The sequence below is a fragment of the Jaculus jaculus genome, chromosome 15 (genome assembly GCF_020740685.1).
Source record: "Jaculus jaculus isolate mJacJac1 chromosome 15, mJacJac1.mat.Y.cur, whole genome shotgun sequence".
NCBI lineage: Eukaryota > Metazoa > Chordata > Mammalia > Rodentia > Dipodidae > Jaculus > Jaculus jaculus.
This window is the reverse complement of record NC_059116.1, coordinates 41,994,051-42,017,855: the sequence shown is the minus strand read 5'-3', so window position 1 is coordinate 42,017,855 and position 23,805 is coordinate 41,994,051.

Genomic DNA, 23,805 nt, shown 5'->3' with positions numbered 1-23,805 from the left:
TCAATACTTTGACTACATTTCCCAGCTGTTCATGCCTTTAGTATTTTGGTGCTGAACACCCTGAAGCATGCTTGACTGTTGGATTGTCTGTTTCTTACAACATGTTATGGACTTATTGAAAAGAATGACTACTGGGAGAAGGCAGGGGAGATCGAGGCCAGGCTCTGCTGCATATTATTTTCTTATGGTTTCTACTTAGTCTTTATGTGAGGCTATGCAGATTAATAAACCCAGAGTAACTGTAAGAGGTTAAGTTTTCTGTGGTAACTATGAAGCATAAAAACACAAGCTAACCCTCCTCTAGGGAGGTAATTTTTCTTTCAGAATCCCTGAATGAGCTTCATAAATAAGTAGAAATGCCTTTCATCATCCTTTTATCTCCACCTAGAATTGGCTTTTTAAAATCAAATTTATTTTTAATGAATAAAACTTAAGTGGAAATTGCATACCTGTCCAGGTACTATGTGATGTATCAATACATGTGTGTGGTGTACAATATTGAAATCAGTTTTAATAGACACATCTCCATTAGTTTTTCTATTTTTTTATGTTGGAAACATTTAAAATTCTATCTTCTTGCTTTCTGAAATATCAAGGACATTAGTGTTATCTATACCCCTCCACACTGCCATGGAACAGCATGGCAGAGCCGCCCCCGTGACTATGATGGTATCTTCAGGTCAACTTGCACCCAAGGGTAATGGTGACACCCCAGGTAAGCCCTCCTATGGGACTGGGATTTTCTAGGGATTTTCAGTCCTTTCCTCTAGGGGTGGGACACACACATCTATCTTGTTTGCTTCTAGAAGAGGGAACTGCAATAACCCTTTTAGCTAAGAAAATTTTGCTTTTATTTGTCTTTTACATTGGGTTTATTTGAGATCATGTATTGAAGGAGAAGATACATATTATAGTTTAAACTATTTAAGATTCAATGATCCACAACATTTTGAAACCTTCAACCTCATCATACTATTGAAATAGCATTCTCCCCATGATGGTTAATCTTCATTGTCACCTAGATTATGTCTAGAGTCATCTAAACCAGGCAGATCTCTGGCATGTCTATGAGAGAGTTTCTAGATTAAGTTAATTGAGGTGGGAAGGCCCACTCAAGATATATGTAACACCATCCCATGGCCTGGCAGCCTAGACTTAAGAAAAAAGGAGAAAGCAAGCTGATCATCCTCATTCATCACTCTCTGCTTCCTGGCTGTGGATTATCTGTGCCCGGCTGCTTCATGTTCCTGCTGTCATGCCTCTCTGCTGTCATGGACCATATCCACTTAAACTGTGAGCCAGACTAAACTCGTCCTCCATTAAGTTGCTTCTTGTCTGGCATTTTGTCTCAGCAATGAGAAAAGTAACTAATACTCAAACTGAAGCCATTAATCAAGCAGTAGTACTTCAATTATGTTATACAGAGCCTCTCTGTATAGCTCATGCAAAAGCACTGCCAAAACAGAGGATAAGACAGGATATTTCTGATTTCCAATCTTTCCATAGGGTGGCCTCCATTATACTTAAAAATGACATGCTCTGACAAGTTGAGTAAGGGATAACTCTGGATGGTTACTATTCATTGTCAACTTGACTCTACTTGCAGTCATCCAGGAGGTACATCACTAGGTATATTTGTGGAGTGTTTACTGAGAAGACCTGATGTCTGTGGAATGTCTACCAAGAAGAGCTGACCAGCCATGTATGTGGGCAGCACCATTTCATTAACTGTAGTATGGATAAAAAGGAAAGGAGAAAGCCACTTGAGCACCAGCATTTATCTCTCTCATCTTCTTGATAGTGGACACAGTGTGACCAGCCACATCACTCTAGCCACCAAGACATTGAAACTTAGTGCAGTGTGTAAAACAAATCTTTCTTTCCCTAAGTCATTTTGGTCAGGTAATTTGCCACAGCAATAGGAAGAAGCTCTTATGTGGCTTGGAGCTCCCAGAACAGAAGAGCCACAGGGCTGGGGAAAGTGACCACCCAGAAGAGCTACAGGGCTGGGGAAAGTGACCACCCAGGAGAGCTACAGGGCTGGGGAAAGTGACCACCCAGATCACCTGAGGAGGAGAGCAGACAGCAGGAAACACATTTACTTTAATTTCCATTTTGATTTCTGGGGACATCACTGCAGTGGCTGGTTCCCAGATGTAATCTTATCGGAGTGCAGTGCACGCAGTCTTCACAGCAGGAGGACTTGCTTTCAGGATGTTTTCGTGGTTTCTGCTCCCTCTGCCATGGGCAGTCTTCTTAATAAATCTGCTGCTGCTCAGAGTGGGTATGTGATTTCCCTCTCCCATCTGACGATAGCTCACAAAGAGATTTATTCCTGTCCATGTGGCCAGGCTGCTATGCAGACAATGTCAGTGGGAAAGGTCACCATGTATTTGCTGCCAAGCGGCTGGCTCTCTAGGCTATATCAATGGCTGGTGCAATGATATGTATTCAGCACCTCCTCCGGGGCAGAGGCATTAAAGTTAAATGTTACAGATGTGGAGGGATGGCAGTGAGCATGTTGGGCTTGCAAACAAGCTGGAGCTGGGGATGGAAATGTTGCCTGGGGTGACAGAATTTATTTTCTGAACAAAAGAAGTTGTTAAGGACAAAAAGAAAAGAATAAAAACCTCTAGGCCTTTATAATCCACCCCATCCTATGTGTCCAAACCTCCTTTCCAGGGTTCTCCCGGACATCTATAAGCTTGTCACATATTTGTGACTTGATCTTTTTTTTTTTTAACCTTTATTCAATAATTTGAGAGACAGATAGAAAGAATGTACATGTGTGTGACAGAGAGTGAGAATGAGTGAGAGGGTGTGACAAAGCCTCCTGCTGCTGCAAATGCATCTTCAGATCTTCAGATGCATGCACCACTTTGTGCATCTGGCTTTATGTGGGTGCGTAGGTACTGGGGAATTGAACTCCAATCTGTCAGGATTTGCAAGCAAGTGCCTTTAACCACTGAACCATCTCTCTAGCCTCCTACAGCTTTATCTTGACATAAATATTTTCTTTGCTTCACTTTCAAATACAAGGCTATTGATATAGCCTGATTTTTACATTCTACTTTCTATTTTATTACAAATATTAGTATTGATGTGAAGATTTATGAAATCATATGATGTAGGAGACATAGAAGTATTCAGGCTACAAGATTCCAATCTTAGGATGCATTATGTCTTTAGGATGCAGTCAGGGGTGGTGATGTAGAGCTGTGTGTATCCCAGAGATTAAACAGTACTGTCACAGATGGTAGGATGTGGGCATCATCACGTCCCACTGCTTGGGGTGATTGAGGAGCAGACCCCTTTTACATGGGAGAGGGAGTGTGTGGCCATGGGTTTATGTTGCATTTATTAATTTTTTTGTAAGTGAGATGGCTTAAATAAGAAAGGACTCACCCAGTTATTTTTGAATAAATATAGTAAACTTTGTAATGAGAATAATTGGGATTTGACAAAATGCATACACAAAACAAAGAAGAATATCATTATGAATTTGAGGCAAACTTGATTTGAGTCCCCAAAGCAGGTATTAAAGGACAATGCACCTCATTGTGTGTCAGTACCAGAAGGTTTGAGGAACATGAGCATAGGCTCAGCCAGAATGACTTTTGTGTCCAGAAGGACTCATGCTTCTGGAAGAGAGTATTGAAATGCCATCACATGGGTGCAGAATGTTCCTCAAGGGCTCATGTGTTAAAGCATGGTCCCTAGGGTGATGCTGTTGCAACAATATGGAAACTTTGGGAGGTTGAACCTAATGGGGAGGTCCTGTGGTCATTGGAGTGTGCCCTCAAAGGGGACTCTGGGAACCCAACCTCTATTTCTCTTTCATTTCCTGTCTGTGAGATGAGCAGTTTCTTTCCCATATGCCCCTGACAGTTCTATTTCATCACTTCACCAGAGTTCCAAAGCCATTGGTCCACTCAGTCTTAGACTAAAATCTTCAACACCATTATGCAAAGTGAACATTTTTTTCATCTCAGGTATTTTGTTGTAATGAAGGAAAATGGACTAAAAGAACAAGGCCAGGGCCAGTTTAAAAGAAGCCAGTGCACGTGTACAGTACACACCCTGGTGCATATGCACACTACACACTCCAGGGCATGTGTGCAGTACATACTCCAGTGCATGTGTATAGGACACACTCCAGTGCACAGGTACAGTACACACTCTAATGCACGTGTGCACATGTACAAGACACGCTCTCAAGATAACAGGACAGAAACAGTGGCTAGGACTGAAGCTTAAGAATAATGTTCATCCAGGTAGGGGTTCCCACATTTTCTCTGCTTCAGAGGCTGAGAGATAACATTCCTAGATAATACATGAATACACTCTACAATAACAAGTTTAATACTGCAGAAAGATAAAGCTGGCCAGTCTTTAACCCAGTATTTCTTAAGCTCACCATCTCCAATCCTGTGCTTATTTATGTAGAAGACCTATTAATAATCTCTTGCAGAATTAATAGGCAACAAAACCAACTTTTGGAAATACTAATACAGAAGTCTCCTGTTTCAATTACCTTCCCACCTAAACCCAAAGTTCTAACCTTTGAGAGGCAGGATGGCTTCAGTTATGAAGGTTAAAATATTCAAGGAACAAGAAACTAACCAAATTACAGTATGAATTGAGTCAAGGCACACATGCAGGAATGAGGATGATGTCTCAGCGTACACTGAGGAGGGGTAAAGAGTCATAGGGAGAAGGCAGTGTTTTCTGTTTATACGCTGACTGGGCATACTGGACATACCCACCAGTTGTAATGGGAGAGAAGAACCAAGAGTTTGGATGTGGAGCAGGTGTTCATTCACTATAGGATAAGCCAGCTGTGATGGATGGGGGAATGGCAGATCAAACCTGAACGACCAGATTATATGTTCTAGTAGAGCAACAAAGTGCTGAGTGACATGAGCCTGAACTTGGTATAGGACATTCTGAACGGAGTCAAACGCATGAGCACCAGAGAAGAGGTAGTAGTGCCATAAGAGCTGAAAAAGAATAAGAAATTAAATGCAATTTTAAAATCTAGGGTCCATGTTGTAGAAGAAAAGAAAAAGAAGGAGTTACTCTAAGAAAGACAGTGATGTTCTGTAAGCTTCCAGGATGTGGAATATGTAAGGACTGAAGCAGAGGGAGTCATAGTTTTGTAACAAGCTCAACAGGATTAAGGAAGTGTTATGAGCAAGGTGGAGTGATGGCCAAATGAGGTGTGTGCGGTATCTATAGTCTTCAAATATGAATGACGTCACCTGTCAGTTTAGATTATCTAAGTTTGTTTCCTACTACAAATTGTCATGCTACCCATATGATTGTATGGAATGACAACTATGGCTGGCATCTTTTACTAAATACAATATTTTTTCTTTTACATCTTAGTAAAGGTCAAGTTTGATATTTGAAATGTGTTTTCAGACATGCCCCTATGCTACTCTACAGGTATAGCCTCATGTATGTTAAAAGGACATACCATCTTTGAGATCTCTAAAAAAAAATAACTAATCTTTGAGATCTTTAAACAATTAATTAATAATTCATGTTTGCATCATATCCCAGTGGCTGACACTAGCTACACAAGACCTGTATAATAGAAGGGGAAAAAATAATGACATCAGAATAGAAAAGAGGCTAGTTGTGGAGTGCTTCTGTGTTGGCAAGATTTATGTGGGGATTTTTGGGCATTCTCCACAATGGCATCAAGTTGATGAGGATATGCCACATGAACGTTTTGCTTTGCAAAGCTCCCTGTGATTGTTTGAACTCATGTGTTTGAATGCTTGACTCCCAGAAGTAACAGTTTTGGAGGTGGATTACTGCTGGAGAAGATGTGTAGCTGACAACTGGCAGTGGACTTTGAGATTATTAACCCCTAGTTTGCCAGTATTAGTTCAGCTCACTCTCCTGCTCGTTTCCACCTGCTGTGGTAAGGAGGTGACGTGCAGCCTCTGCTTATGCCATGCTTTTGCCTGCCATCATGAAGCTTCATCTCCAGACTGTAAATCAAAATAAATACTTTCCTTCTACCAGCTGTTTTTTGGGGAGTGCCTTCTCTCCACAATGAGAAGGTCACTGCAACACTCCCAAAGTCATGTGAAGAAAAAGCAAGATTTGAATGGAATCAAATAGTTGTGTTCCAATCTTATGAGTGTTGATCCTTCATCTATAAGATGGGATAATTGGCAATCTTCTGCATGGTGGCAAGAGTGACTAAATTGTTTAGTAAATGCCACAGTCTCTCTACAATGCTAGTTAATATTCAGTCATCCTATGCTTTGAATAGTGCACTTGGAACCAGTGTGGCCACATAAAAATCCAAAACAGCTAATGCTTCATATCTCCCAATTTGATAAAAATTTGAAGTGAAAACAAGGACTATTTAGATATATTTTATATTTTTATTTATTTACAAGTAGAGAGATAGAAGAGAGACAGACACAGAGAGAATAGGTGTACCAGGGCTTCCAGCCATTGCAAATTAAATCCAGATGTATGTGCTTCTTTATGCATCTGGCTTTACATTGGTACTGAGAATTGATCCCAGGTCATAAGGCTTTGCAGACAAGTGCCTAACTGCTGAGCCATCTTTCCAGCCCCAGAAATATTTTATTATAGGATCAAATGACTTCTGTGGAGGTTGTAGGGTCAGAAGTGGCCTCCTTATTCTTTTTGGTTTGTATAAGCTAAATCCTTCCATGAAGATAGCATGTATGTATCTGACAAATCCTTGCGAGAGAGCAGAGTCTTGATGAAAAAATTTCTAAGAACCACTGCAAATCCAGGCCAAACAAAAACACAAGTGATGTTAAAAATGACCTTCAGAGTAAGGTAGCTACAGTAAGAACTTAATAGCTTACTCTTTCACTGCTGACTTCTTGAGAATGGAATGAAGCCTCTTATCTACTTTGGCAATTTCTTAGTGCCCTTGGGACAGTGTCATTTTAAAGCATGAGAAAATGTGAGCTTGCTCAGAAATGTGCTCTCATATTAGAGTTACTACAACATCTTCATCCACTTGCTAGATGGGAGATTCTGGTGGATAACTTTCATTTTTGACATTTAATATTTCAGCTGGGAAAAGATGAGACCAGCACCTTAGCACTCTGCAGATTTCCTCTCATATGACACCACACACAAGCACACACACACACACCACACCACACACACATACCACACCACACACACCCACACACCACACACATACCACACCACAAACACCCACACACCACACACACACATACACCACACACACCATATACACACACACCACAAACACCACACACTCACACCACACACATCTTATTTTTTAAGAATGCACTTATGCAAATGTTTTTGCAGTTGACAGCAATGAGGAAGGATGGGACAGATCCTAGATGAAAACTTTGCCACTACTTGGGGCTTTTACTTAAAGTGACTTGATGAATCATTGAGTGTTTCTGACTAGAAGAAGAGTATCGTCTTGATTTAAAACTGTTACTTCAGCTCCAATTTAAAGAACATATGACCAGGGACAGGAAAAGTAATAAAGAGACTAGCTGTGAAATTACTAAATTGGCCCAGGTGAGAGACAATGTTGGACAGGATTACTGAAACACTCCCAACATAGTTTAGAATTGAAGCTGAAAATTGACTGGAAGATTGGGTGTGAGAGCTAGTTGAATATTGAGGATAATTTTTAAAAGTGTGGCAAAGAAAGCTAAAATGTTGGAGTGTCATTTATTGGCAAGGTATGAGAAAAGAGCTCCACCTATTTCCGCCTTGAAGGAACAATGAGTAAATTGCCCATGCTGCCTTTCTTAGGTCAGTTCAGATCACCAATGACTTGGCTTCTTAAATGTTTGCTCCACTACTGGCCAGAGTTGAACTCAGATGGGCAAGTGTGACATACCAATTAGACATCTGAGTGTTGTTCAGGCCACTGTTGCCTCTGAGTCGGATGGAAGGATGCTATTTATGGAACTGAGTGTTCAGGAAAGACATCTCAGTCTAACATTAAAAACTGATTTGAAGAAAAGTGATAGCATGGACAATCAGAATGATAATTGTGTTTCCAGGGTTCATTTGTATTTTATGTCCACTTGATTGCACAAGATTGCTTGCACAGTCAGTGTAGTGAGAGAAGGCGGAGGCTCAAGGACTGGGCCATGGAAGGCTTCCCCACATACAGGCCAGGACTGTGTAGTAAACCAAGTCAAAGTGCTACTTAAAGACTCAAGTGGATAGTGGTCCAAGTATAAAGGAAATACACAGTGTTGTCAGAGCTACAGTTATGTGGTGAGAAGACTGAATGTGAAATTTAGAAATATACAAATCATGGTTGACTATGATGGAACTGATTTCTATGAAGTGATGAGGATGACAATCAGACTGATGATAGTGCCAGAGAAAATCAAAAAGAAATTGGAGCAGGTACTCTCAGATACTTTTCTTATAATAATAAGACATCAGGAGGATATAGTTTCAAGAAAAAGCTTTCTATAATGCCATATTTTTAAAATATTTTTTTTTATTTTGAGTATGTTGGATTTACAATGGGAGGAACCTTAGAAAGGAGCAAGTGTGGTTGATACAAGTAGAAACGGGGCTTGATTTCAGGAGCTAAGTCCTTGAGCACCTGAGCTAGCTGAAGGACGGAAGTACATGCAGTTTGTGCATTGTTCTGTCAAGGCTGAGCACAGGGACTGAGATGTGAACAGGCCTGTAGATTGGACATTGGGTGTGAGTAGAAGTCTTCTTACAGCTGCTTCATTTGTTTCCCCAGGTAGAAAAAAAAAATTTAATAGTGAATATCAGAATAAACTATTTAATGCAGCATATAAATTTTCTAGCAGGCCACTGGTGGACAAACTGATCCAAATGAGAGAGAGCTGAAGGGACAGGAGGTAGAAAGATCATTATTAGGCCACGATCCAAAAACATGGATTCTGGAGGGAACTGTATCAGTCACGTGATCATTGCTGGAGTAAATACTTGACCAGAAGTAGCTTCAGGAAGTGAAGGGTTCATTTCTGGCTTACAGTTTTGAGGGCAGGTCAATTTGGGAAAAGCATGGCAGGAGCAGTCAACTTTATGTCATCACATGAGTAGGGAGAAAGTAGAGAGAAACAGAATACCAGGTGGGGCTGGACTATAAAACCTCAAAGTCCACCCCCAGGGACACAGCTCCTCACACAAGATTCGACCTCTTAAAGAATTGACATGCTTGCAACAACTGAGGATTATGTCTTCAAGCGCGTGAAACTATAGGAGACATTTTACATTTAAACCACTATAGGGATCCTGTCACTGTCCTCTCCCACATGCAAGGGGAGCATGCTTCAGTGGTATGGTCAGCACTGCCTCATTCAGTTGGGAAAGATTATCTAATACCTGTAATTTCTAAAAGTACAAAGCAATGGCAATATCAGTCACATGAGCTTAATGCCAAAGAGAGATATCTATAGGAAGAAGAAAAATAGCATATTGTGAAACAAAGTTAGGTGTCCCTCATATTTGGTACAAATAATAGGATCATTATACCAACTGCTAGCAATGAGCAACGGTCCTTATTTATGAGTTCATTTGAAGAGATTAACTGAGAAAGAAAGACAGGGAGAGAGAGAGAGACACAGAGAGAATTAGTTTCATCTGTATCTAGGTTATTCTTCACTGAAAGGCCAATTTCTAAGACTTTTTGGGCTTTCTGACTTTTGATACACCTGTGTTTTGAACAATGTACCTGCCTCTTTTTCTCAGTGTCTTATTGACAACTTGGAGGACCATGGAGCTTTGCAGCCCACCCATGACCAGGATAGGAACACTAGTTTTAGCTGTGACATGGCAGAAGTATTGCATGAATTGTCTTTAGCCAGAAAATATGTAAACCTCTTGTGAGCAGATATACATGAACTTAATAACATACAAAGATCATATAAAACAGCTTTATAAACACATTGCGTTGTAACGAATTGTACTGTACTTCTATTTTGATTTTGTTTTAGATCGAGAGGAAGAGAGACAGGAAGTGGGAGAGAAGAAGAGGGAGAGAGAAAGAATTGGCGTGTTAGTGCCACAACCACTGCAATTGAACTCTAGATGCTTGTGCCATCTAGTGGGTACATGCAACCTTGAGACTGCCACACCTTTGTGCACCTGGCTAATGTGGGATCTGGAGAGTCTAACATGGGTCCTTAGCTTCACAGGCAAACACCTTAACCTCTAAGCCATTTCCCTTATCATCAGTCATGACCTATCTAAGACTCAATAGTCACACACTTTTACAACCCTTAAATAAATAGAAATGGGATCATATGCACAATTGACCTGTTAACTGAAGTTTTGGCATTTTGTCAGTTTATGTATGAATTAGCTAAAAATAAATGCCTAGCTCATAGTCTAGATAAAGATTCTTAATATTTACTTTTCCTTATATCAAATTATATCCATATGCAAAAACATTTTAGTAAAACTTTTTTAACCAGTAGGGGATCAACCACCACCAATTGTACATGCCACTACTGCATCTATTAGCTCATTTGGCCTTGCTGGTTAGCAGTGTACACTGTTGTTTATCTCCACTACTGACGTCTCTCTCTCCCATTGAACTGCATGCAGCATAGTTTCTCCAGTTTTCTGTCAGCTGGTCTATACAAAGGAGGTTTTCAGCTCAGCTCCAGCAGGATTTTTCAGTGACCTTGCAGCCCAGGCATGTGGAGTCTTCGGCAATAGGATCTGCCATCTATTCCTGTTAGGGAACCAAAAGCCTCGGTGATATTTTGGGGGCATCAGGAACCTCCAACAACTCACTGGAAGGTATCCCATCCCTGGAACTGAAAGTTTTCTAGCAACAATCTATGGCTTCTGGGATCACCATTGCCCAAAATAGTAGGTTTCCATATGACTTTTTCATCCCCTCCTAGATTTTGATTAACCCTCCCCCATCTTTCCTTTACTCAGTCTCTTCCCTTGACCTCACTTAGGTCTTTCCACCTCCAGTAATCTGATATATATGTAAATATAAATACACACACACATACAATATCATCCCCATAAGGCCCCCTCCACTCTCCTTTATAACCCCTTTCTAGCTTCCTGGCCTCTGCTACTGAGTTTTATTCCAACTCACATACAAGTCCAAAGATTTGTAGCTAGGATCCACATATGAGAGAGAACATGTGGCACTTAGTTTTCTGGGCTTGTGTTACCTCACTAAATACACTACTTTCCTGGTCCATCCATTTCTTTGCAAATTTCATAACTTCCTTTTTCTTTACTGCTGCATGTAACTCCCTTATAAAAATGTGCCACATCTTCATTATCCACTCTTCAGTAGAGCAGAACCTAGGCTGGTTCCATTTCCTAGCTACTATAAATAAAGCAGCAAGACACATGGATGTGGCCAGGTATGGTGGCACATCCCTTTAGTTCCTGTACTTGAGAGGCATAAATAGGAGGAATGCTGTGAGTTTGAGGCCACCCTGAGACTACATAGTGAATTCAAGGTAAGCCTGGACTAGAGAGAGACACTATCTTGGAAAGAAACCAAAACCAAAACAATGTATGTGCAAGTATCTCTGATGTAGCGCGCTGGTCCTTGGGGTACGCACCTGGGAGTAGTTCGCCTGGGCCGCGTGGTAAGCCTGTTTGTTATCTCAGGAACCTCCACTCCAATTTCCACAAGGGCTGCACCAGGCTGCACTCCCACCAGTAGGGTAGAGGGGCTCCTCTTTTTTCCACATTCTTGTCAGCATTTATTGTCATTTGTTTTCTTGATGATAGCCATTCTGACAGGAGTGAGATGGAATCTCAAAGTATTTTCAATTTGCATTTTCCTGATGGCTAATGATGTAGAACAGTTTTTAGATGTTTATATATGCTATTTGTATTTCTTCTTTTGAGAAATCTCTATTTAGTCCTATAGTCCATTTTTTAATTGGGTTGTTTGATTTCTTCTTATTTTTTTTTGAGTTCATTGTATACCTGAATATTAATCCTATGTAAGATGTATAGATGGGAAAGGCTTTTTCCCATTCTGTAGATTGCCTCTTTGCTCTATTCACAGTGTCCTTTGCTGGACAAAAGCTTTGCAATTTATGAGTTCCAGCAGTTGATTAGTGATTTTGTTTCCTGAGCAACTGGGGTTATAGCCAGAAAGTCATTGCCTATGCCAATATGTTGAAGACTTTCCCCTGCTTTTCCCTCTGTTCATTTTGGATTTTTAGGCCTGATATTAAGGTCTTTGATTCACTTGGATTTGGTTCATGTATATGAAGATAGATAAGGATCTATTTTCATCCTTCTACATATAGATTTCCAGTTTTCCCAGTACCATTTGTTGAAGAGGCTGTCTTTTCTCCAATGAATATGTTTGGCATTTTTGTCAAAGATTAGCTGCCCTGATTTACACTGGGGTCTTCTATTCCATTCCATTGATCTAGATGTCAGCTTTTGTGCCAGTGCCATGCTGTTTTTGTTACGATGGCTCTGTAGTACAGGTAAAAGTCAGGTATGGTGATGCCGCCAGCCTTATTTTTGCTGCTCAATATTATTTTGGATATTTAAGGTTTTTTGGGCTTCCAAATACATTTTAGGATTTGTTTTCTATTTCTGTGAAGAATGACATCAGAATTTTGATGGGGATCGAATTAAATGTATAGATTGCTTTTGTTAAAATTGACATTTTATAATATTGATTCTTCCACTCCAAGAACAAGGGATGTCTTACCATTTCCTCATCTGCAATTTCTGTCTTGAGTGCTTTAAAGTTTTCATTGTAGATATCCTTCACTTCCTTGATTAGATTTATACCAAGGTACTTTATTTATTTACTTATTTTGAAGCAACTATGAATGGGAGTGATTCCCTGATTTTATTGTCAGCATGTGTGTTGTTAGTATATAGGAAGGCTACTGATTTCTGTGTATTTATTTGTATTCTGCTATGTTGCTAAAAGTGTTTACCAGCTCTAACAGTTTTCTGGTAGTCTTTAGGGTCCTTTATATATAGAATCATGTCATCTGCAAGTAGTGATAATTTGATCTCTTCTTTTCCAATTTGTATCCCCTTTATGTGTGCCTCTTGCCTTATTGCCACAGATAAGAATTCCAGTAATATATTAAACAAGAGTGGGGACAGTGGACACCCTTTTCTTGTTCCTGATTTTAGTGGAAATGTTTCAACCTTTCCCCCATTGAGTATTATGTTGGCTGTAGGTTTGTCATAAATGGTTTTTGTGACGTTGAGATATGGTCCTTCTATTCCCAGATTCTGTAGAACTTTTATCTTGAAGGGATGTTGGGTTTTGTCAAATGCCTTTTCTGCATATATTGATATGATCATGTGATTTTTGTCCTTCAATCCATTTATATACTGTATTACATTTATTGATTTGCATATGTTAAACCATCCCTACATCTCTGGAATAAAGCCTACTTGGTTTGGGTGAATGATCTTTTTGATATATTCTTGTATTTTGCATGTCAATATTTTGTTAAGAATTTTTGCATCTATGTTATAAACGAGATTTGTCTGTAGGTATTTTTTTTTTTTTGTTCTGTCTTTGTCTGGTTTTGGTATCAGTGTTATGCTGGCTTCATAGCAGGAATTTGGTAGAGTTCCTTCCTTTTCTATTTTATGGAAAATTTGAGAAGCATTGATGTTAGTTCTTCCATGAAGGTCTGGTCAAATTCATCAGTGAATCCATCTGGGCCTGGAATTTTTTTGTTGGGAGATTTCTTCATAACTGCTTGGATCGCCATACTTGTTACAGGTCTATTTAAGTGGTTAAACTCATCTTGATTTAACTTTGGTAAATCATATGAATCAAGGAAATCACCCATTTCTTTCAGATTTTCAATCTTACTGAAGTATATGTTCTTAAAGTGTGTCCCTATGATGTTCTGGATTCCTCTGGTATCTGCTGTAATAGTGCCTCTTTCTTCTGTAATTTTATTACTTTGTGTTGCTTTGCTTTCTTTTGGTCAGATTTTCTAAGGTTTTGTCAATCTTGTTTATCCTTTCAATGAACCAACTCTTTGTTTCATCGATTCTTTGTGCTTTTGTGCTTGCTTGTTTTTTTCTATTTCATTAATTTCTGCCCTCATCTTTATTATTTCTTCCAGTCTATTGGTTTTTACTGTGCCTTGTTCTTCTTTTTACAAGACCTTAAGGTGAAGGTTGCAACCTTTCCAATTTCTTAATATAGGCACTTAAATCTATAAATTTCCCTTTTAAGACTGACTACTTTCATTATGTTCCAAAGGCTTTGATTATGTGGTGTTCTCATTATCATTTGATGCTAGGATTTTTTTTTTTTTAATTTCTTTCTTCATTGACTCATTCATCTTTTAGTAGTGTATTGTTTAGTTTCCATGACTTTGTTTATGCTATATAGCTTTTCTTGCTATTGGTTTTCAGTTTGATTCCATTGTGATCACATACAGTACAAGGAATTATTTCATTTTTCCTGTATTTGGTAATGTTTGTTTGTGTCCTAATATATGGTCTAGTTGAGAGAATGTTCCATGTGCTGCTGAAAAGAATGTATATTCTGAAGCATTTGGGTGAAATGTTCTGTAGATGTCTGTTAGGTCCATTAATTCTATGACCTCATATAATCCAGATGCTTCTCTATTTATTTTTTGCCAGGGTGACCTGTCAGTTGATAAGAGTAGGGTGTTGAAGTCACCCACTACAAATGTGTTTGGTGGTATTATCTGTGACCTTAATTCTAATAGTGTTTGTTTGATGAAATTGGGAACCCCTATGTTAGGTGCATATATGTTTAGGATTGTAATGTCCTCCTGTTGGAGTGTTTGTTTAATCAATATAAACTGATCTTTATTATCTTTCCTAATTAATGTTGATTTTAAGTCTACCCTATCAGACATTAGCATAGCAAAACCTGCTTGTTTTCTAGGCCAATTTGCTTGAAATATTGTTTTCCAACCTTTCACACTAAGATATTATCCATCTTGTATGGAAAGTTGGGTGTGTTGGAGGCAACAAATTGAAGGATCCTGCTATTTAACCCAGTCTGCAAACCTGTTTCTTTTGGTTGTGGCATTGAGGCTATTGATATTAAGAGTTATTATTGGTTGGTGTGTATTTATTCTGGCCCTTCTTCTTGTTTTGTAGTTCTTCTGGTTTTTCCTTTACACTCTTGTTTTAACTATTGTTTGAGTATGGTTTGTTCTTTCCTGGGTCCTTATGTGTGTGATTTTTTGTATGGAGGATCCTTTCAGGTATTTTCTGTACAGGAGGTTTAGTGTTCATTTATCCTTTAGCTGATTTTCTTTGTGTGTGTGTGTGTGTGTGTGTGTGTGGAATGTGCTTATTTCTCCATCTATTTGGATGGGTAGCTTTGAAGAATAAAGTAATCTTGGTTGACAGTTGTTATCTTTCAGAACTTCTGGTTTTTAAAGTTTATGCTGAGTAATCTGCTATTATCCTGATGGGATTGCCTTTTCATGTGACTTCAGTTTTTTCTATGATTTCAATATATTATCTTTTGTTTGTGTATTTTGTAGTTTAATTATAATATGATGTTGAGAGGTTCTCTCCTGATATTGTTTGTTTGATTTCCTAGAGACTTCCTATATCTTCATTGGCATTACTTTCACTATTTGAGGGAAGTTTTCTTCTATGATTTTGTTGAAAATACCTGTTATGTTTTTGGAGTAAAATTCTTTCCCTTATACTTTATTCTTAATTCTTAAGTTTGATCTCTTCATAGTGTCCCAAATGCCTTGAAATTCCCATCAATGCCTTCCTATGAGTGTTTCTCTTTCTTTGTGGACTGTATTAAGATATGCCACCTGGTGTACTACTTTAGATATTCTGTCCTCTCTTTGATCCATTCTACTAATGAAACTTTCTATAGGGTCTTATATTTGACTAACTTTGCTTTTAATTTCTAATATTTCTGACTATTACTTTGTAATTATTTCTATTTCCTTACTCATGTCTTGTATTGACTTCCTTATTTCATTAAATTAGTTTCGTGTGTTCTCCTTCAGGAGTTTTTTTTTTTTTTCTTTGATTATTTTCTTCTTTGATTCCTTTGAAATTTTTTTTTCTTTTTTTTTTTTTAATTTTTATTAACATTTTCCATGATTATAAAATATATCCCATGGTAATTCCCTCCCTCCCCACCCCCACACTTTCCCGTTTGAAATTCCATTCTCAATCATATTACCTCCCCATTACAATCATTGTAATTACATATATACAATATCAACCTATTAAGTATCCTCCTCCCTTCCTTTCTCCACCCTTTATGTCTCCTTTTCAACTTACTGGCCTCTGCTACTAAGTATTTTCATTCTCACACAGAAGCCCAGTCATCTGTAGCTAGGATCCCCATATGAGAGAGAACATGTGGCGCTTGGCTTTCTGGGCCTGGGTTACCTGACTTAGTATAATATTTCCAGGTCCATCCATTTTTCTGCAAATTTCATAACTTCATTTTTCTTTACCGCTGAGTAGAACTCCATTGTATAAATGTACCACATCTTCATTATCCACTCATCTGTTGAGGGACATCTAGGCTGGTTCCATTTCGCAGCTATTATAAATTGAGCAGCAATAAACATGGTTGAGCATGTACTTCTAAGGAAATGAGATGAGTCCTTTGGATATATGCCTAGGAGTGCTATAGCTGGGTCATATGGTAGATCAATCTCTAGCTGCTTTAGGAACATCCACACTGTTTTCCACAATGGCTGGACCAGATTGCATTCCCACCAGCAGTGCAGAAGGGTTCCTTTTTTTCCACATCCCCGCCAACATTTATGATCATTTGTTTTCATGATGGTGGCCAATCTGACAGGAGTGAGATGGAATCTCAATGTAGTTTTAATCTGCATTTCCCTGATGACTAGTGACGTAGAACATTTTTTTAGGTGCTTATATGCCATTCGTATTTCTTCCTTTGAGAACTCTCTATTTAGCTCCTTAGCCCATTTTTTGATTGGCTTGTTTGATTCCTTATTGGTTAACTTTTTGAGTTCTTTGTATATCCTAGATATTAATCCTCTATCAGATATATAGCTGGCGAAGATTTTTTCCCATTCTGTAGGTTGCCTCTTTGCTTTTTTCACTGTGTCCTTTGCGGTGCAAAATCTTTGTAATTTCATTAGGTCCCAGTGGTTAATCTGTGGTTTTATTGCCTGAGCAATTGGGGTTGTATTCAGAAAGTCTTTGCCAAGACCAATATGTTGAAGGGTTTCCCCTACTTTTTCCTCTAGCAGTTTCAAAGTTTCCGGTCTGATGTTAAGGTCTTTAATCCATTTGGACTTAATTCTTGTGCATGGCGAGAGAGAAGAATCTATTTTCATCCTTCTGCAGATATTTATCCAGTTTTCAAAACACCATTTGCTGAAGAGGCTGTCTCTTCTCCAATGAGTATTTTTGGCATTTTTATCGAATATCAGGTGGCTATAGCTACTTGGGCTTACATCTGGGTCCTCTATTCTGTTCCACTGATCTACATGTCTGTTTTTGTGCCAGTACCATGCTGTTTTTGTTACTATGGCTCTGTAGTATAGGTTAAAATCAGGTATGGTGATACCACCAGCCTCTTTTTTGTTGCTCAGTATTATTTTAGATATTCGAGGTTTTTTGTGATTCCAAATGAATTTTTGGATTGTTTTTTCTATTTCCATGAAGAAAGCCTTTGGAATTTTGATAGGGATTGCATTAAATGTGTAGATTGCTTTAGGTAAGATTGCCATTTTCACGATATTGATTCTTCCAAGCCAGGAACAAGGGATGTTTCTCCACTTTCTAGTGTCTTCTGCAATTTCTCGCTTGAGTGTTTTAAAGTTCTCATTGTATAGATTCTTTACTTCCTTGGTTAGGTTTATTCCAAGGTATTTTATTTTTTTTGATGCAATTGTGAATGGGAGTGATTCTCTGATTTCATCCTCTGTGTGTTTGTTGTTAGCATATACGAAGGCTACTGATTTCTGTGTATTTATTTTGTATCCTGCTACATTGCTGTAGGTTTTGATCAGCTCTAACAGCTTGCTAGTAGAGTCTTTAGGGTCCTTTATGTATAGAATCATGTCATCTGCAAATAATGATAACTTGATTTCTTCCTTTCCAATTTGTATCCCTTTTATGTGTGTCTCTTGCCTTATTGCTATGGCTAAGACTTCCAAAACTATATTAAATAGAAGTGGAGACAGTGGACACCCTTGTCTTGTTCCTGATTTTAGTGGAAAAGCTTCCAGTTTTTCCCCATTTAGTAATATGTTGGCTGTAGGCTTGTCATAAATAGCTTTTATTATATTGAGATATGTTCCTTCTATTCCCAGTCTCTGTAGGACTTTTATCATGAAGGGATGTTGGATTTTGTCAAATGCTTTCTCTGTCTAATGAGATGATCATGTGATTTTTGTCCTTCAACCCATTTATGTAATGTATTACATTTATAGATTTGCGTATGTTGAACCATCCCTGCATCTCTGGGATAAAGCCTACTTGGTCAGGGTGAATGATCTTTTTGATATACTCTTGTATTCTGTTTGCCAATATTTTGTTGAGAATTTTTGCATCTATGATCATGAGGGAGATTGGTCTGTAATTTTCTTTTTTTGTTCTATCTTTGCCTGGTTTTGGTATCAGGGTGATGCTGGCCTCATAGAAGGAGTTTGGTAGGATTCCTTCTTTTTCTATTTCCTGGAAAAGCTTAAGAAGCAATGGTGTTAGCTCTTCCTTAAAAGTCTGGTAAAATTCAGCAGTGAATCCATCCGGGCCTGGGCTTTTTTTAGTTGGGAGATTATTGATAACTGCTCGGATCTCCATGTTTGTTATAGGTCTATTTAAGTGATTAATCCCATTTGATTTAATTTAGGTAGGTCATATAGATCAAGGAAATCATCCATTTCTTTCAGATTTTCATACTTTGTGGAGTATATGCTTTTATAGTATGTCCCTATAATTTTTTGAATTTCTCTGGAATCTGTTGTGATGTTACCTTGTTCATCTCTGATTTTATTAATTTGTGTCTCTTCTCTCTTTCTTTTGGTCAGATTTGCTAAGGGTTTATCAATCTTGTTTATCCTTTCAAAGAACCAACTCTTTGTTTCATTAATTCTTTGGATTGTTCTTTTTGTTTCTATTTCATTAATTTCTGCCCTAATCTTTATTATTTCTTCCCGTCTACTACTTTTTGGTTTGCCTTGTTCTTCTTTTTCCAAGGCTTTAAGGTGAAGCATTAGGTCGTTTACTTGAGACCTTTCTAATTTCTTAATATAGGCACTTAAGGCTATAAATTTACCTCTTAGAACTGCCTTCATTGTGTCCCAGAGATTTTGGTATGTTGTGTTCTCATTATCATTTGACTCTATAAATTTTTTGATTTCCTTTTTGATTTCTTCATTGACCCACTCATCATTTAGTAGTGTATTGTTTTGTTTCCATGATTTTGTGTATGCTCTATAGCCTTTCTTGCTACTGATTTGTAGTTTAATTCCATTGTGGTCAGATAGAATGCAAGGAATTATTTCAATTTTCCTGAATTTGTTAAGATTTGCTTTGTGTCCTAATATATGGTCTATTTTAGAGAATGTTCCATGTGCTGCTGAAAAGAATGTATATTCTGCAGCCTTTGGATGAAATGTCCTGTATATATCTGTTAGGTCCATTCCTTCTATGACCTCATTTAGTCCAGATGCCTCTCTGTTTATTCTTTCCCTGGATGACCTGTCAATTGATGAGAGTGGGGTGTTAAAGTCACCCACCACCACTGTGTTTGGTGTTATCTGTGACCTTAGTTCTAATAGTGTTTGTTTGACGAATTTGGGAGCCCCCATGTTAGGTGCATATATGTTTAGGATTGTAATGTCCTCCTGTTGGAGTGTGCCCTAATCAATATAAAGTGACCTTCCTTATCTTTTTTGACTAACGTCGGACTAAAGTCTACCCTGTCTGATATTAGGATAGCAACCCCTGCTTGTTTTCTAGGCCCATTTGCTTGAAACACCGTCTTCTAACCTTTCACACTAAGATAATGTCTATCCTTTGTAGAAAGGTGAGTTTCTTGGAGACAACAAATTGTAGGATCCTGCTTTTTAACCCAGTCTGCAAATCTATGTCTTTTCGTTGGGGCATTGAGACCGTTGATATTAAGAGATATTATTGAAAGGTGTGTATTTATGTTTGCCATTTGTGTGTGTGTGTGTGTGTGTGTTACTTGTTCTACCTGTGCTCTCTTCTGTTAACTGGTATTTGAGTATAGCTTGTTTTTTCTAGGTTCCTTATATGTGTGCTTTTCCTTTTGTTCAGCATGGAGGATTCTATCAAGTATTTTCTGTAGAGCTGGTTTTGTCTTCAGATACTCCTTTAACCTGCTTTTGTCATGGAATGTCTTTATTTCTCCATCTATTTGGATGGATAACTTTGCAGGATAAAGTAACCTTGGTTGACAGTTGTTATCTTTCAGAACTTGGAATATATCACTCCAAGCCCTTCTGGCTTTAAAAGTTTGTGTTGAATAATCTGCTGTAATCCTGATGGGCTTGCTTTTGTAGGTAACTTGATTTTTCTCTCTAACTGCTTTCAAGATTTTTTCTTTGGTTTGTGTGTTTGGAAGTTTGAGTATAATGTGGCGAGGAGAGTTTCTTTCTGGGTTTTGTCTGGCTGGGGTTCTAAAGGCTTCCTTTATCTGTATTGGCACCTCTTTCCCAATTTGGGGAAAATTTTCCTCTATGATTTTGTTGAAGATGCCTACTATGCCTCTGGAGTGGAGTTCTTCTCCTTCTACTATGCCCTGAATTCTTATATTGGATCTTTTCATAGTGTCCCGAATATCTTGAAATTCCCACTCATACTTTTCTATAAGTTTGTCTTTCTCTTTGTTGGACTGCATTAGGTCTGCCACCTGATCTTCTAGCTGAGATATTCTGTCCTCTCCCTCATCCATCCTACTGGTGAGGTTTTCTACAGAGTTTTTTATTTCATTAACTGTGTTCTTCATTGCTAGTAATTCTGACTGGTTTTTCTTTATTATTTCTATTTCCCTATTTATGTCTTGTATTGCCTTCTTTATTTCATTAAATTGGTGTCCTGCCTCTTCTTTGATTCCTTTGATTTCCTCTTTGATTTCTTCTTTGATTGTTTTCATGTGTTCTTTGACCTCTTGGAACATATTTATAATTATTCTTTTGAACTCTTTCTCAGGCATTTCCTCTAACTCTTTCTCACTGGAGGACATTTCTGATGCAGTAATACTTTTGGGTGGATTTATATCGTCTTGCTTTTTAGTGTTTCTTGTGTTATAATGTGTATATTTTTGCATCTTGGATTAAGTTAATGCTTGGATTTTCTAGCTAGCTGTGTATTATTAGCTGTATCAATTGATTTGATGTAATATATTTTCAGGGTAGGACCTTAAGGTATTAGGTGTGGCTCTTAAGACTCTCAGAGTATCTACAAAGATGTTCTTAGGGGTTGAGTTTCCCTGCTATAGGAGTATTCAAGCAGGCTGAGTGGAATAAAATACTGGTAGATTCTAAAATTTAACTAAACACTGTACACATTCAATCAAAAACAGCCCCGAGTATGTATGCAAGAGTAGTTATTATAATGACCAGATCCTCTATCAACAAAGAGGTTTAGATTTCTGGTCTGTTGAGGGATCCAAGTCAGTTTGTGACCAAGTGAGACCCTTCCCTGGTGCAATCCCAGTTACCTTGGGTGATTGTGGTCTCAGTCAAGTTGCTGCCTGGGTCGTCGCGCTGCTGTTCTGATTTCTGGAGCTGGGCACTTGCTTTTCCTACGGTGCAAACTGAGCCGCTGCTGCTGCCTCTGCTGCTGTTGTAGCTGCCACCCCCGGAACCACCACCACTGCTGAAGCTGCCGCTGCCGTGTCCACCGCCGCTGCTCACCCCGAAGCCGCTGCTGCGGGATCTGCCGCCGCTGCCGCTCCTGGGTCTGCTGCTGCTGGGGCCACTGGTACCGGTGCTGGAGCCGCTGAAGTTGCTGCCGAACTCTGCTCCTGCTTGGGTCCTGCTGTCAGCCCAAGTTGGCGTGGCCGGGTCCGGGCCGCTGCTGTGTTCGCTGGAGCTGGGTTCAGGCGGTGGGGGAGGGGAGGGAGCCGCGGCTGCTCTGGTTGTATCGCTGTTCCACGTGTGCTTCTACCTCGCGGTCTGCTCCTCCCTCCTTTGCTCGCTGCCGCTCTCCCCTCACGTTTCCCGAGTTGCAGAGAGCGCGGTGTGAGGGGAAAATCCCGCACCTGGCTTGCGGCTTTCTGCCGCTCCGCGGCTGCGGCGGGTGGCCGAGCCGCCCCGGAGCCGCTGTTCCAGCCTGTGCAGGCTCTGGATGCTCCGGAACTCTTCTACTTCTCCGCTGCCGCCTCAATTTCCTATACACCTCACTTTTTAGTAAAAGTGTGTATTTTGCTGAGTGTTTTTGGTCTTTTTCCCCCCTAGGCTGCTTTGGCGTGGTACCTACGCCGCCATCTTAACCGGAAGCCAGGGCCCTTTGAAATTTTGAGTATAGGTGTTATCATTTTTTTTGAAATCTTTGTCAAGCATTTCATCTAAAATAGTCTCATTGCAGGCCATTTCTGATGGATTTATAAATTTTGGTGGTATTGTATTGTCTTGATTTTTTGTGTTTCTTGTTTTATAATGTAGAGATTTTTGTATCTTGAGTTAATTTGATCCTTGGGTTTTCTAATTAACTGCATTATTCTTAGTCATGTAAATTCAACTTTATACATCTTCAGAGTATGAGTTTAAAGTGCCAAGTGTAGCTTTTATACTCCAATGAAATGGCAGAAGTGACTGTAGGTGTTGAGTTTGCCTGCTATCCAAGTATTCTAGTAGACTAAGTAGAGCAATTTGTTGGCAAGTTTTATAATAATTGAGCAATGTACAAGTTCATTCCAAACATGCACAAAGTATTTATGCAAGAATGGAGATTAAAACAAACAGATAATCTAATAAAGCCAAAGTCCCTAAGGATATGTGTTACCCTACACCCTTATTCCTGTCAACTGGAAAGTTAAAATTTCTGGTCTGAAATTGCTTCCAGGTCAGTCTGGGGCCAAGTCAGACTCTGCCACCAATAATGACAGAAGAAAAAGACAAAGAGCCTATGAATCAGGAAATGTCAAAGGCAACAATAGTAAATCCCGAAATACAGCTTATTTAAGAACAGTAATGCCAACCTAGAATATGTAACTCATAACCTGCCCTGACATGGAAAGAGAGATTAACACTTTCAGTGCAGGCCTATGTACCTGCCTTTGTGTAAGTAGGCCCTATTTCCTTTTGGGATGGCCTCCAATCTCACCAGTGCTAAGTGTTCACCTTGATCCCTCTGTGTTGAGCGTGGATCTGGTGTTCTGATATGCTGTGCTAGATGCCCTGTGGCTGGGGACTGAATGAATTCTCTGGTGGTTTACCACAGCACCAGTGGTTGGGGAATGGCAGGCTGTGCAGGATGCCTGGAGTTGTAGTGGAGCTCCCCAGTTCTCCTTCATCAGCTGCTCAGCCGGCCTCTGCTGTCTTCCCCTTCATGTTTCTTGACTTTGTGAGGAGGCTGATGTGAGCAGAAAACCCCTCCACCTGGTTTCTGCTCCTGCAGCTCTGTGCCAGCTTGGCGGTGGGTAGGCTTGCATACTGGGGCTGCTGGTGTCTAGGCAGGATTCTGGCTGGTTCACTCCTTTCTGGAAGATCTTAGTCCCTCCTGCTTCTCTTCTGTGCTTGATAATAACTTCTGTACCTTCACTTTTTGGTAGGAGAGTATATTTTGCTGTTTTTTTTTTTTTGTTGTTTTTTTTTTTGTTGTTGTTCATTTGTTTTGTTTTTG